Source organism: Ambystoma mexicanum, chromosome 3q (assembly GCF_040938575.1).
Source record: "Ambystoma mexicanum isolate Mex_15411 chromosome 3q, UKY_AmexF1_1, whole genome shotgun sequence".
Taxonomy (NCBI): domain Eukaryota; kingdom Metazoa; phylum Chordata; class Amphibia; order Caudata; family Ambystomatidae; genus Ambystoma; species Ambystoma mexicanum.
The window spans coordinates 838,854,692-838,869,368 of NC_090926.1; positions in this window are offsets into that span (position 1 = coordinate 838,854,692).

Below are 14,677 nucleotides of genomic sequence, written 5' to 3' on the forward strand. Positions count from 1 at the left end.
AGTTGCTTTTCACAATGTATACCTGAAGATCATTTCGTTGATGTTGCAGCCCAATCTGTGTTTGGCCAATAAGTACCAAATTGTCTGCAAATAAAAGATGCTTCACAGGCCTCTCATTCATCCTAGCAGGAAATGTTCCAGTGTCTCCCAAGGAAACTACAAAATCAGAAATGTATAGATTGAAAAGCACTGGAGCCAGCAAGCATCCTTGCTTCAATCCTCTCTTAGTGTCCATAGATCTTAAGACAGGGCCCACACTGTCCAATTTTACTCTGAGAGAGGTGCCTGTATAAAGCGCTCCAATTGCTTGCACCAAACCCAAAGGACAGCCACAGCTCATTAATTTTGTCCACAACATATCTCTATCTACTTAGTCGAATGCCTGCTCAAGGTCAAGAAATGCAAAATATGCCTTGGCTTTCTTTATAACTGAGCGTGACTTGTGCTGACCTCCTTTACAAAGCCCAACTGATACAGGTCATATCTATTAAAAATTGAGACCCACTCCAGCAATCTCTCCAAAAGAAGAGATGCAAACAGTTTACCTATCACATCACGAAGGGCTATAGTGCAGTAGTTTTTAGGATCCTCCCTAACACCCTTCTGGAAAATTGGGTCAATGAATTACATCTTCCATGAAAGCATAAAATCTTGCACTCAATCACCCTAAATAGTGTCTCAATATTTGAAGTGCGGGATCGGGATTTGAAACTGTGTTGCACTGCATCGTCTTGCTTCCAAGACAAATGCATTGCACTTCCCCAAGGATATCACGCCCTGCTTTGCTCACTCTCTCAGTAGTTTTTTTACCCCCTCATCAATGTCCTTCACTCCGTCTGAACTGTTGTGGAGGAATCAGGGTAAATGTGCACAGGGTTAGTTTCAAATGGTTGGGGGCCCTTCTCTCTGGCCAACCGTAGGATGGTGTTGCGGTCTAGAAAAATTAGCAGAGTTGCAATCACTGGTCGTTCAGGTGCCCCAGACTTTGTCATCATTGTTGGTGACCCATGTGCTTACTATGAATATGTTATAGATGTTTGGGTTCCCCAGCAAGAATTTAAGCAAGGTTCTGATAACAACTCCATGGGGCTCAGGTTAAAATCTTTCAGGAAGACACATGATGCAGCTATTGTTCTCTCTGGATTGAGATTCTAGGTCGTCACATTTTTTCAGGGCTCTTTTCAGATCTTTATACATTTTTGACACCTGGTTCTTCAGCACTTATAGATCTTCTTCAGCTGTCCCAATAAGGAATTCCAATTCCATTTCCCTTCCATTCTCATCCTTTCTCTCTCTCCTCATCACGCCACCTTCACCAGACTCTAAATTCACTCTTTTCTCCAAACCCTTCCTATGATTCACCTCTCTCTCCTACTCATTTTGCATCTTTTTTCCATGACAAAATTATTTCCCTCTGTTATTCTCTTCATTCATCTTCTCGGCCCTTCTCCTTGCCCGCCTCACCTCCTACTACTCCTTCTGCCACTCTCCCCTCTTTTTCCCTACCCTCAGACTCAGATACAGTGAATTGCATGAGCAGAGTTCACCTTTCTACTTCTCCTCCTGATGCTGTTCCTTGTTCTATTATTACCAAGGTTTACTACCTTTTCCTTCCATATCTTACCGTTCCCTTTAATCTCTCTGTCACTACGGCTGTTTTTCCTTCCACTTTCAAGCATGCAACTATTTTCCCTATTCTTAAGAAACCCATCCTTGACAACTCTTCAACTGAAAACTACTGAGCTATTTCTCTTCTTCATTACCTGTCTAAAATACTGGAATGGTGTGTCTTTTCCCAGATCTCGACTTTGTTAGATCACGACTCTCTACTTTCTCCTCTTCAATCCAGGTTCCTGCCTCTCCACTCTACTGACACTCCACTACTATCTGTCACTGATTCTCTTCTCTCCGCTCGTCATTCTAAAATCAATTCTATTCTTATTCTCCTCAACCTTTCTGCAGCCTTTGACAATGTGGATGACCCTCTTCTTCTTTCCTCTCTTTATTCATTTGGCATCTCTGGCTTTGTTCTTACCCCTCTTCTTTCTTATCTCTCTGATAATTCTTTCTCTACCTCTTGCACCGGAAACACATCTCCCCCCGCTTCTCTTCACTATGGTTTTCCCCAATGCTCAGTCCTTGGGTCTCTTTTCTTCTCCGTTATACTGCTCATTTGGCAGATCTCATCAAGCCCTTTGACCTTTCGTGCCATTTCTGTGCCAATGATATTCAAATCTTCTTCTCCTTCTCTCTCTTCACTGACAGTATCAACAAACATATTTCTGTATGTCTCAAGGAAAAACAAGCTTAGATGCATTCTCGTTCTTCACCACAATCTTTCAATAACGAAATCTTATGTTACCCTTTCTCCTCCATCTCCTTGTCTCCTACTGCTGGCAATCTTGGGGTTGCCATTGATTCCTCACTTACTTTCTCTTTTCACATTTCCAATATAGCCTGGGTTCTTCGCTAACAGCTTTCCAACATTCGTAAGGCCTGCCCGCTATTATCATTTAATGTTACTAAACTGCAAATATCTTCTCTCGTCCTTTCTAGACTTGGCTACTGCTTGGTCCTCCTCATTGGTCTACCTGCTTACTGTCTTACTCCCGGCAATCAATTTACAATTCTTCCATTCATACCTAAATATTACTCCCTCCCGGCGCATCTATTCCCATTGCCCTTCGCTCCATTGCCTGGTTCTTTAACAGTCATCTCCTGCTTCACTTCATGTGCATCATATTGAAAGGTGCACACAGTCTGGCTCTCCTTTACATAGCCTCTTTGGTTTCCTTCTATACTCCTATCTGTTCCTGGATCTATGTGATCACTGCAGGAACAAAATGCAGAATCTGAACATTTCCATTTTTTTTTCTTTTGTTTTCCTTGTTGCACTTTATAACACAATTATATGTGGGGGAGACCATCCACAGCCCATCCCCACACTTTGCTCAAATTATGTATTACACTAACCCAGCCCCCACATATAATTGTGTTCAACATGTGCAGTAAAAATGCTGTCATTTTCGGACCACAAAATAATGGGGTGATAGCCCTGTTCCTTCCGTTCTCAAACTCTTTTTCTTATCTCAACTCCTAAACCTTCCTGTGCAGCCTCTCATTTTAGTGCTTTCACGCTTCTGGCTCATACATTTTGCAACGATTTGCCTCTCTTTGTCCTCTCCTATTTTTCAAGCTCTTCCTCTCGCTAGTCTCTCAAACTCACCTACTGTTATCTGAATAATTGTTGTTTATTGCTAGGAAATATTTTTCTTTTGGCAATGTTCCCTGTATAGTTTCCATGGACTCCCAATCTGTTCTAACTTTTTTTTGAGGGAGTAAAGCCTGCAGCTTCACTTTCCCTGCCTTTTGCTCATTTTATTATGGGAAAACTGACCAGTCCTTCAGACTATCAGTACTAGGAAACTATGTTTCCTTTTTGTCTTTCACTTGTTGTAACTGTTTAACATTGCACATAGCATCTTACAAATCAGTGCAATGGGGATACATTCGATCAACCTAGTGTACACTTGACTCCCAGGAAGGCCCAACATCCCTTCATGCATCTGACTCGGTAAAGCCCTGTATGGCTACCTGATCTGGCCTGTGGGACCAACCTGTCTTCATGTGTTCTCAAGGTTTCAGCCATCCCAAGCCTTCGGACATGTCACTGGACCACCTGGTGGACTTTCCAGCTCTCCAGATTGCTACCTCAACAGAGCCATCACCATTCCACGTTTGCAGCTAGAGCTTTGCTGTTCACCAAATTGTGTTAAAAGTGCCCTTTCTGCCGAATTTCGGACTCTATAAATGCCTCATCATATCAGATCATGTGCTCTCAAGGATGTTGCTCTTGTCCTCTTGTCAGCAAGTCTTGCTTCAGTTTGCTCTGGCATCTCATTTGCCCAGGAGAAAGTTGCTCTTGTCCACTGGTCGGCAAGTAGTGCTGCTGCTTTTTGTTGTGTTTCAGAAGCTCTTGATATTGATTTTCACTTTGTTTCAGATGGAGCTTTTCCAAGTGATCGTTTTTTGTGCGCCATGTTTTAATCACTCAATGGCTTCAGCACATTTGAGAAAAAGTCCAAGAAAGATTGATTGTGCTCTCTTTTCTTGAATTAACTTAATTAAACTGTAACTCATATTTGGAGTGGTGTGAGGCATTTTTTGTTTAATTCCCTTTAAAAATGCTTTAATAAAGATTTTCGAAGTGTATACAGTAGTAATACATTTCAAAGGAATAACCAACACATCGAACATTTTGCTTCAAAAATGTATCCAAATTTTTCTTCCTTCTAGTACCCACTGTAGTGAATCAGCGTGAACATCAGTGAATGAGGGTGTCTACGGAGTTCATTTTTTGCATCCAAACATAGACTACAATCTATTCCCAGACAAATGAGGAATCCATGAAAACATTTGGTAAAAGTGGGTTCAACGGTGTGGATTTTTATAGTCGGATAAACATATACACACACATCCCAAATTCTTTTTGCATATGAGAGTTTTGCGTCCAAACATAGACTATGATCTTTCCCCAGACAAAAGAGGAATCCATGCAACATTTGGTAGATGTGGGTTCAACAGTGTGGATTTGTATAACTGGACAAACACACACACACACACACATACATACATTCAGCTTTATATATTTGATAATAATATGTATGTATCATTAGGATGTATAAAGTGTGTACCTATCCATGAAGCAATGTGAGCCATACAAAGGGATCCATCCAGATATTAAACGTAGGCTACAGTAGTATCAGAGGAGCTGGGATGGGTAGAGGGAGTAGCCTCCAGAGGGGGAGAAAGGGCTGAGTGAAGTGATTAGTGAGTGGTGTGATGTTTTCTGAAGAGCACAGTCTGCAGGTCCTTCAAGGAGTGCAGCATGGAGTTAGCCAGTGTGACGAATTAGATTCTGCCTCGCATGAGTAAAAGGATGAGTCAGGGTTAAGTAACCCACTCAGCCTTCACACTTCTACAAACCAAAACACAATACAATCATAAAGGTAAAACAGGGCGCGTTAATAGATATACCTGCTTAGCCTTTTGTTGTGATGTAGGCCTGGGGAAGGCTATGCTCTTAAGAGGGTTGTGAAGGTGAACCAGTAGTGACCCAAACAACACAGTATCACATTCCAAAATAAATGGAATTTCACTCAAGGTTCTATAAAAATATAAACACTTTAATTAGAACACACCGTCTGCATGAAGAACAAATCGAAACTCTGTCAGTTCGGTTCCCGGCATTGAGTGGTCATTTCGGGCCTACCATGTGAGGAGCTTTGGCTAGAGCACAAACTGTGTTGAGCTGGTGGATGGTGCAAGCAAAGGCAATTTCTTTTTTTTTATAAAGCATTTTTGGTTGGTGAAGGAGTACGGCACTTGCGACTAACCTCTTGTTCCAGGTTTGGTGAACATGAAGTGACCAGTTCAGTGCAGTGAACAGGGATCATCTGCTGGACATGTCCTCTAGCTGCTGTGAGGCTCTTTGAGGATAGGATGATTCCTGTTCAGGGTCTGCTCTCCAAGTTTAAGAGATTGGTAGGTCCTGATCCTCAGCAGAGGTTTCCCCCGATGTTGCCTGTGAGTGGTAGGGGACACACTTTCCTTCTTTGATGATTCCTTCTTCTACTAAGGCTTAGGGTTTACAAGAGTACACCTCAACTCTTGTAAAGAAAGTCAAAAAGTCAAGTGAGATCTTCAAAATTAATCTGTGGCCTTAAAGGATCTGAGAGGATCTGAGAGAATCTGTTGAAAGGGTGGAAGTCCTATTTTTTTAAGGAGAAGAGTCCTCAGGTGATTGGAAAAAATCTTGCCTGCCTTAGTGGTCCAGTGCATGCTCTGGGATGGAGTAGAATTTGCCCTGTTGATGGCACTCCCAAAGGGCTTTGCCCCAGAGGAAATGGAGGCTAAAGTAAAAAGAGAGTCGGACAATGAGAATCAAAATGGTGGAAACCTTCTCCCATTGACCAGAAACCTCTTGCCTATCATCAATTCTGCACCCTTCCCTTCTTTGCTGAGAACAACTACCTATAGGGATGCAGCATCCTGGTGTGAGGCTATTCCTTTTTAATGGGTGTTCTCCATTGATGCCCAGGCCTGGGAAAGCTTCCTGCTGTGTTGCTGTCTCGGGTGGAAGGTTTTACCTGCCCTCACCAAGATATCACTCAGGAGGCCTGGCCTTCCATGTTCTTGTCTTGCTATTTGGCGGACTGCACCCAGCTGATCAGAATACAAAAAGCCTTTCATAGGGGAGGTTACTCACAGGAGCTGACGCGTGCAATATCAATTGGATTGTGGCAGTTGTGATCATAAGTAGGACCATGAATTATGCCTAAACATACATATAGCTTTTATTTAGAGCTTACAATGCCGCCAGGATGGGCAACTCATGATCATCATAATTCTGGGTACAGTGGGTCTCTGTGCTGCAGGGACTTGGTTGTCTCTGCAGCTGTCAATAGGGCACCTCTGAACCTTCAAACCCTCTCTTTGCCACGAGTAGAGCATGTGCCGCCGATCAGGCTACTGATGCAGTAGGGCACAAGTGAACTATGCTTTTGGGATGGAGTCAAATGAAAAGGGGGGATCTGGTTGGCAGATTACCCATTTCTGAGATGGAATTACTTTCATCCTTCTATTGGTTAATAATACTGAAATAAGCCAGGCCTTTGCACCCTTGCCAGATGGTAATTACTCACAGCCAGGTTTATCAGCATTGGTAACTTGTTTCAGAGACATTGTGAATAGCTGGAAAACATGTTTCCATTTTATTTTCTCTCGTGAAGTTCTTGGTTTCTAGCATGGCTATGTTGTGGTGTCCAGTGATGCAGTGGCTCCGGCAATGGTGAGTTTCTAGTCAAAGTACATTTGGAGTTTATTTGTGACTGTTTGCATGATGCAGTCAGTCTTGAACATGATGCATTCATTAAAGGGTAGACAGTACAGGACCTTGATGATGGAGGTGATGTGTTTAAATATATTTACATGTATTAGAGATGGTGCAAATTGTGATGAAACTGGCAGTTAATATGCAGTGTGTTACGAAATTAGTATTGCCCAGCAATAGGACAGGGGAGTCCACTTTATTCAAAATGAACTCCTACAAATGCAGCAGTGATGTAGTCTAAAGGGTTGACTAGGCCTACAATGGACTATATACCTCTTCAGGTAATTTGGGCTGAGAGCAGGCTATATGCTCTTGAAATGTTTGAACCCATATGGAACCCTCCAAACGACAACAGTAGAGTAAATCTCAAAATAAAAGGAATGTCCAAACAAGGTTCCTATAGAAACAGCTCCTATAAGTATTTCCCTTCATATTCATATATGAGAGAAGGAGGGGAAAACACAGGAAGAAATGCAGAAAGACAGTTAAACAACGCATTACTAAAATATGTTTTGAAGTAGGGAAAGCTGTGATAATCGTTTCTAGGGCCCAATGTAAGAAGGCCATAGAGTCATCATCTAGAAAACGTCTAGCTATACGCCTCCAGCCACACTACCTTAGAATCTTTGCTGTTGTCGCAATAATGTCCAGTTGGTCCTCTTGGTGCTTTCTCAATGGCGTGAGTCACAGTTTGGTGAGTGTGGTGATGGCCCCTTTAAGTTGTAAGTCATGACCATGTCATTACATGCTCCCAATAAAAGCCTCACGCTGGCATGTGAATTCAGTAAAGTGTCAGAGTACATGTACAGTGTACCCATGTTAGGCTCATTATTTCTGTAATATTGTGTGATCGCGGCACTGTTTTAGATAATGCTGTGTTCTCACAGCAACGATCCGGCAGGCTCGTACAGTGCTTGTAAGCAGTGAAAATATGGCATTGCACACTTTTTATGAATGCAATAATATTAATGTTATATTTTGCATTGAAAAACGACTGAAGGGAGCAGGGGTCAGGAGAGGGTGCAGTGCAAATATGATCAATGTTTCTTTTTACATGCACTAAGTGTATAGCTCAATGAGTTAAGTGCTCAACTGTTGCAAATGCCTGCCTCTACATTCCAAGGCCCAATCTTGGCAGCACCTAATCTGCCCTTCCACTGTTATTGCATCACTTAGATGTGGGAGGGTTCAAGCATGAAGCACTATACATAAACATGTGATATAATAACACATTCTCACAACATTAGGGAAACTCTGGACCACAGAAGTATCATAATGTAGTATTTTGGCATGCCCAAAAGGATATTCCATAGAAAGATAAAACAGTCAAGTTGATTCTATATAGGAAACTCTTGAAGTGAAGCATCCAGTCTGCCTGCTCTAAACAGGCAAACCCTACTCTCTCTACCTGTACCCTTTGCACAACAAAAAAAATAGCCACTGAAAGAATGTAAAAATGTACGTGAAATGAGGAAGGTTCCTAGCAGGGGGAATTGTGGTGTGAATGTCAACCTGCAGCCTGCATTACATGCAATGTGCACACATTATACCTGACTAGAATCTGTAACAAACACAGTTTCTATGTGATGCATGTCCCTAGTCCCAGCGCCAGACCTCCTGTTGCACAGTTCAGGGGAGGATGAATGGGTTTAGGGCAGGCTTTATGGAAGGCATCCCACCTGCGCTTCCTCAAGACTCCACTGCACCAGCAACAGCCACTATTGTACTCCAAAAACTAAAAATACTTCCAGAAGCCAGTTCTGCTCAGTCAGCAAGCAACCAGCCCGGTGAGTTTGCTCACATGGTAATAGTGGGGCATGACTATGACCCAGAGGAACACTCAGGATTCTGGGTCCATTCATCACATGCATCATGAATTGCCAGACCTAAAAATCAGAATCTTAAGATTATAAAATGAGATAATAAAGTGATTAGGGCCTTTCAAGCTATTCAGTTAGAATGGGCATCTACTCTTTGTGGGGGCCCCTTTGAGTTTGACAAGAAAGCTTAATCGTTTTTCTTAAGACATTATTTGGGGTTTAAACATTCCCTGCTGGCTGCCTTTCTTTCTTTTGCTATGCATAGGCCAGTGAACCTGTCCTGTGATAATCTGTAATTTTAACACCCTCTCTATTGCTACATCTAGGGTTTGCTGTAGGATGAGGTCACAGGGTGGAGCAGATGGTATACAAATGTGCCCTAAAGAAACATTAGTCCTCACAAATTGAAGGCTGGTGCACTGCTGGCCAATGACAGACCTTTCCGAAAACTGTTCAATAATCACAGACATGTGTCACCCTTCATTTAGCTCTTTGGAGTGGACTATCTAATATGCTGGGACATGAATGGAACAACAATGGAACTCATCAAGCTGTGCAACCTTACAGCTAACACCAGGGAAATCACTTATTCAATGTGCATTCAGAAACCTATTCTCCTATTATAATCTATGCACTCCACATCTGCCTCACCTAACAGAATTCGTTTAAATAGGCTGCACTGAATTCACTCTTCCCATTCCTTATGATACATGTATTTTGTGATCAGATGTGTTCTTCTAGGATTTAAATAAATAACACCAAATTAAACTGCTTGTACCCCAAAAATCGTGCTTATCATTTTTCAACTGCCCTTTTGCATTTTAAATCTTAAGACTACACCAGATCAATGCCTTTTTATTATGAACATATAAAGGCAGTTTATCACAACTATAGGTAAGAGGGCCCCCAGACATCGAGTCCACTCCGCCCCCCTGTACAAAGTGTAAGAATGGGGCGAAGAATGGTTGTGTGGATGAGGAGCCTGTGCTTCGCTGTGGAACTTCAATTCCATCGTGCCATCCTTCTCCAGCCTGGTTACTTTAACAGCACTTCAGTGAAAGACACAAAGAGTCCTTATAAATCGAGTTGCTGAATTTAGGCATGGTAAGACCTTTTTATTACATCAGAAACATGTTTACAACTCCAATTAAGTAATTAAGTCTCTCAGAAGACTGCTTTGAAAAAACCCTGGCAGACACTTTGAGTGCAACGTTTGATGGTAAGGCTTGAATAAAGATAGTTTAAAGAGTTCCTATGAATGAGGGGTTTTCGGCGGTTGGGAATGGCATAGGGTTCATCATGGCCATGGGCAGTGAATGGGTGGGCTCATAACCAAACAACGCCTACAGACTGTGTGTCCTTCCTCATATGCCATTCTTCTGTGTCCCTCCTCAAACGCCATTTCTCCCTAGCTGTACTCTATTGCAATAGTTTAGGCTTATAGGTATCGCAAGCAACACCTAATAGCCCAAACTAAACATGTAAAAAGTGCAAATACCATAGTGCAAAGGGCAATCCAGATGTCTCGATGGACCACTTACACCCAACATAGAGCTACCATAGAGCTATGATTATTAAAGTAATGTTGCAACAAAGTACATCACCTCCAATGTTTTAATTGTTAAATATAGCTGTTTCAGTAAACACCCTGAAAGGCCTTGTACCAAGCTGAAATTCATGCCTCCTGCTACATATAATACAGAAATGTCTATATTATTTTTGAATAGGTACTGCAATTACATATCACACTATCCCCTCCCACTGAAGTGTTGACTATTTTTACAAACTACATCATTTGCACAGGAGATGGTCATATTATAACCCCAGGAAAAACGTGAGGCTGAGTTGATTCACGGGTAGATCACCATTCAACCTATATGTTATACAGATCTCTGCAGAAGGCGCATTAGCAACGAGAGTCCTTTTAGGGAAGGTCTCACTCTTCTCTACGTGATAATCTGCCGAAGCTCATGCAACCTTTGCTAACATCTCACGGTACATGAATGAAACAAATCACAATCTATAATATGGATGAATGGATTAATGCTCATGTGCTACATTCATATGTAACTATCCAGTAGGCCCCATATAATAATTCAAGCATGAATTCAGTTTCCTATTCATATAACTACAATTGTTCTTTAATACGGTGCTTAATACCAGCGAGTGGTTTCTAAGCATGGGATTGGGATTCAAACCTGTCTTGTGCTGCGTTGTTTTGCTTCCAAGACAAACCTGTTGACCCTGAGCTATCCTTTCTCCCCAATGACTGTATATTTAAGCACCTAAGCTACAGATCACTGGATGCGCTATTTAAGCGCTATCGTTTCATTTTGTTGGGTGCAAACTGCCCAAACCAATTATTAGTACCTCATTGGGCCTTATTATTTTCCATTAGCACCCTAGCCGGGGAAGCCAGCCAATCAGGTGGCTAGGAATGCAGGCTTGAACCGCTGATGTAAGCCCGTGTTCCATGCCGCCTGATGACTGGCTCTCCCCGCCACCACCTTTCCCACACCCTCCCCATCTTTTATTTTTCTTTACTAACTCTCACCCCCCACTTACCTTATTTTGACTGCGGTGGGCATTGCCACCGAAGCCGCACCTTCCTCTTAGCTTCCCAAAGCCACCAATGAAAGGCAAGGCAGGGCTCCGTATGGAGCTCTGCCTTGCCTTTCCATGATGGCCATCTTGGAAAAGGATTTTCCTTCCTACAGCAGGATGCCATGCAGGTCTGATTGTAGGAAGGAATTCCTTTTCTTTAAGCACCCCTGGTTACCAAAGCGGTACCCAGGGTGCTAATGGCCTTCATCCCCCATTCTAGGTGCTGGAAGAGGGGATAATGGCACTGGAGCCCTCGTTAAACGCCATCCCTTCACTCAGGACGACAACTTGGGCTGCTGAGCCGGTATCGCCTGTTCCAGCCCCTCGAACGGGGAAAGAACGCCACATTAACACTTCAAGGCTGCTCAAAAGTGATGACTGTGCAGATGATCACAAGCGTCTATCACAACATACATCCTTTGTTAGGAATCATTACAAAGGACTAAAACAGAAACCCACAATACAAAACATGCCAAATTCACTTATGATTCTCAGACACTGTTTTCTTGTGCATTCTGAGAACTGCAGTCATGCTGTTAGCAGTAAAAAGTCCCAGAAAGCAGAAGAAAAAACAGGACATGACAAGCACCTGCCGACTGAAATGCAGCAAGTTATTAGGTATGTTAGAAAGACGGGAAGGCTGACTGTAACAAACAATACAAAACATTTGAGAACAAATTAAAAGATTTCTAGATTTCGTGAAAAGAGCTTGTATTTAGGAGATGTTATTGATTCCTTCCATCTCTCTCAAGCACTGTGATGTTAACAGCATAGGAGGGAACACTGTTGGCCACAACCTTACCCGGAGGCTTCCAGAATCAGCCATAATATTAACCTTAGCTACAGCAGTTAAATATCTCCAGCAGCGGTAATGCAGATGGATTCAGGTGATGGAGAATAGCTGGCACACTGGTGATTTTTGGCAAGCATCGGACAGCGGAAAAGTTAATATGAGGATAGTTCAGACTGGCAACGGACTAAGAAAACTGCAATTTTAGGAAAGCAGTTGCAAATAGAAAGTAAACTGAGAATCATTCTTCTGGAAAATGTGCACTGCCTAAATCAGATGACCCATTGCAGCCTGAGATTGGAATGGCCATTGGGATCAGAGCGGCTCATGATGCCATTTTGTGGATCCTCTAATTATCTGAAATCTGTGGACCAAACACTGATTCTCTATTGCTGTTAAAAGGTGTCAAGTTGCCATGGGGCTAACCTTCCTTGCTTGTACATTTGCATAGCAATTTATCTCAGCTGTGTTGCTGAATTGAACTGGACCAGATAGTTGTGTCTCTGCAATGCTTAATGACATGCATATTTTTAGGAAGAAGAGATATGTGTCTCTTGATGGACATGCTGTTGAGTTTGTAGTAGACAGTTTTGTGGTTGCATTATTTGATGAAGAAGCAGTTGGTCATTACTTCTTCAGTTACATTCTTGGCAGATCTGTTATATGTTCTGTTTGTATTAGTTTTCTTTTTAAAGGTTTTATTTTTTGAGGTACACGGTGCATTTCTAGATGCACAGTGCACGTAGTGTGTTGTTATCTAGGGTGCAAGGAATGTCAGCGTTGACTTTGTTTGCATCAAAGTCAGCGAGGGATGGACCATTGAGTGTATGGAGTTGTGAAAGTGCTAGGTTACTCATACCTTCTTTAAAGACTGTTGCCAATGTCAATCAATGAATGATTTATGGCTAGACCTTGCATTTTGTGAATAGTGACAGCATGTGCAAGAGACTGAGAAAATTGTTCTCTATGTGCGTACATGTCTTTGAAAAGAAGAAAACATTATATCATGTGGCCAACTTTGTTTTACTTCTGCAAGTTTGTTAAAGTGGATGTTGAAAAACTGAATGTTGTTGTCCTGTGGATATGTTTCGAAGTCAACAACTGTACAAATTGCTCCATTTAGTAAACCTTGTTCTACGTCAAGGGTATGTTTTATAATTACACATTTATACACAAAGTTAATATTTTTTACATTCCAGCTGTGTTGGAGATACATATTTCTAAGGTATCTAGTCATGCTGTTGCTTGTTGACACATAAGGAGTGTCATGCCATTCAATTCTTGTTTTTCTGTGGAGCTGATATGCAGTATGGGATGCATTTGTTTTTTTTATCATTGTCTCGCAGAATTGGCTACAGCTCGCAAGGGTTGGCATTAAGGAAACGCTTTATATGTTTTGTTGAGTTAATTATTCCATGACATCAGGAGCAGATGTGTTTCGCCCATATAGCTCATGGATTAGTCTATAATTTAAGATGAATTTGGCATCTTTAGTAAGCATACCAGTTCTAATGATTTTTAAATGGTAGCATAAGTGAGGTCTGCAGACTGATGCATGTTTTGAGTTAGTTCTCTATAGTGAACAAGTTACAAGAGGTTTACATTTCATTGTTGCTGAGTGTGTTGCAGCATTGTTTGCATCCTAATGTTTTGAAAATAGGTTGACCTTTTACTGGAGTGAAACTTTTGGAGGTCTCTGAAAACAATAATGTGTTTTCCTCCAAACAGTTGTTCATAATCAGTTTTTAAGACTTCTTGCATTCTGAGGTGAAATAAAGACGACATGAGGTGAGAAAACATACCTACTTCATCTATTAGGAGTACTTTCATTTATTTCAGAATTCTGCGTACCTCAGTAGCAGCTTCTACTGGTAGTTTGTACTATTCTGTTTTGTTTCAGTGTTCTACCGGGAGGAGCAGTAGTCGGTATAATGTTACACTTCCTATGTTGTAGGCAGCTAAACTAAACTAGATTGATATTGTTTTCTCTAAAGGAAGTGTTGCACAGCAAATAAAGGGATGGTGAAGGCATCTTGATATATTGGCAGGGTCAAGAGAACAGAGTTGTCCTGGTGTTTTTATATCTATTCCATCTTTATTTTGGTTTGCAGTGCGTAAGAAGTCGGGCAAGTCATCCCATGAGTACGCTGTACAATTTAAAGTAACAAACCATGTGAGTGGGCCTAGGTTCCTTAGCATACAATGTACATCAGCGTGATATCAGAACCAGTATTCATTTGTACCATGCATGTTTGTCGAGAGATTTGTGATACTTGACTGCAAAACTTCATATTTTTTGAAGCAGTTGGATAGTGGGCATGTTTAGAAAATGAGAGCCTGTGTTTCATATGTGTACAACTCCATAGCACAGAAATACTAGTTCACTTTCAAACAAGAGGTGGAAAATGTATCTGGAGTCTTCAGAATACATGTGTAAAGAGCCATATTCTGATGCACTAATTTGTGTGGACCTTTCATCATATATTCCTCCTTTTCTTGTAGGAAAGAGTAGAGGAAAAGGACATGCTGCTATACTTATTTCCCATATGCTCATTGGGGATCCTTTGACTT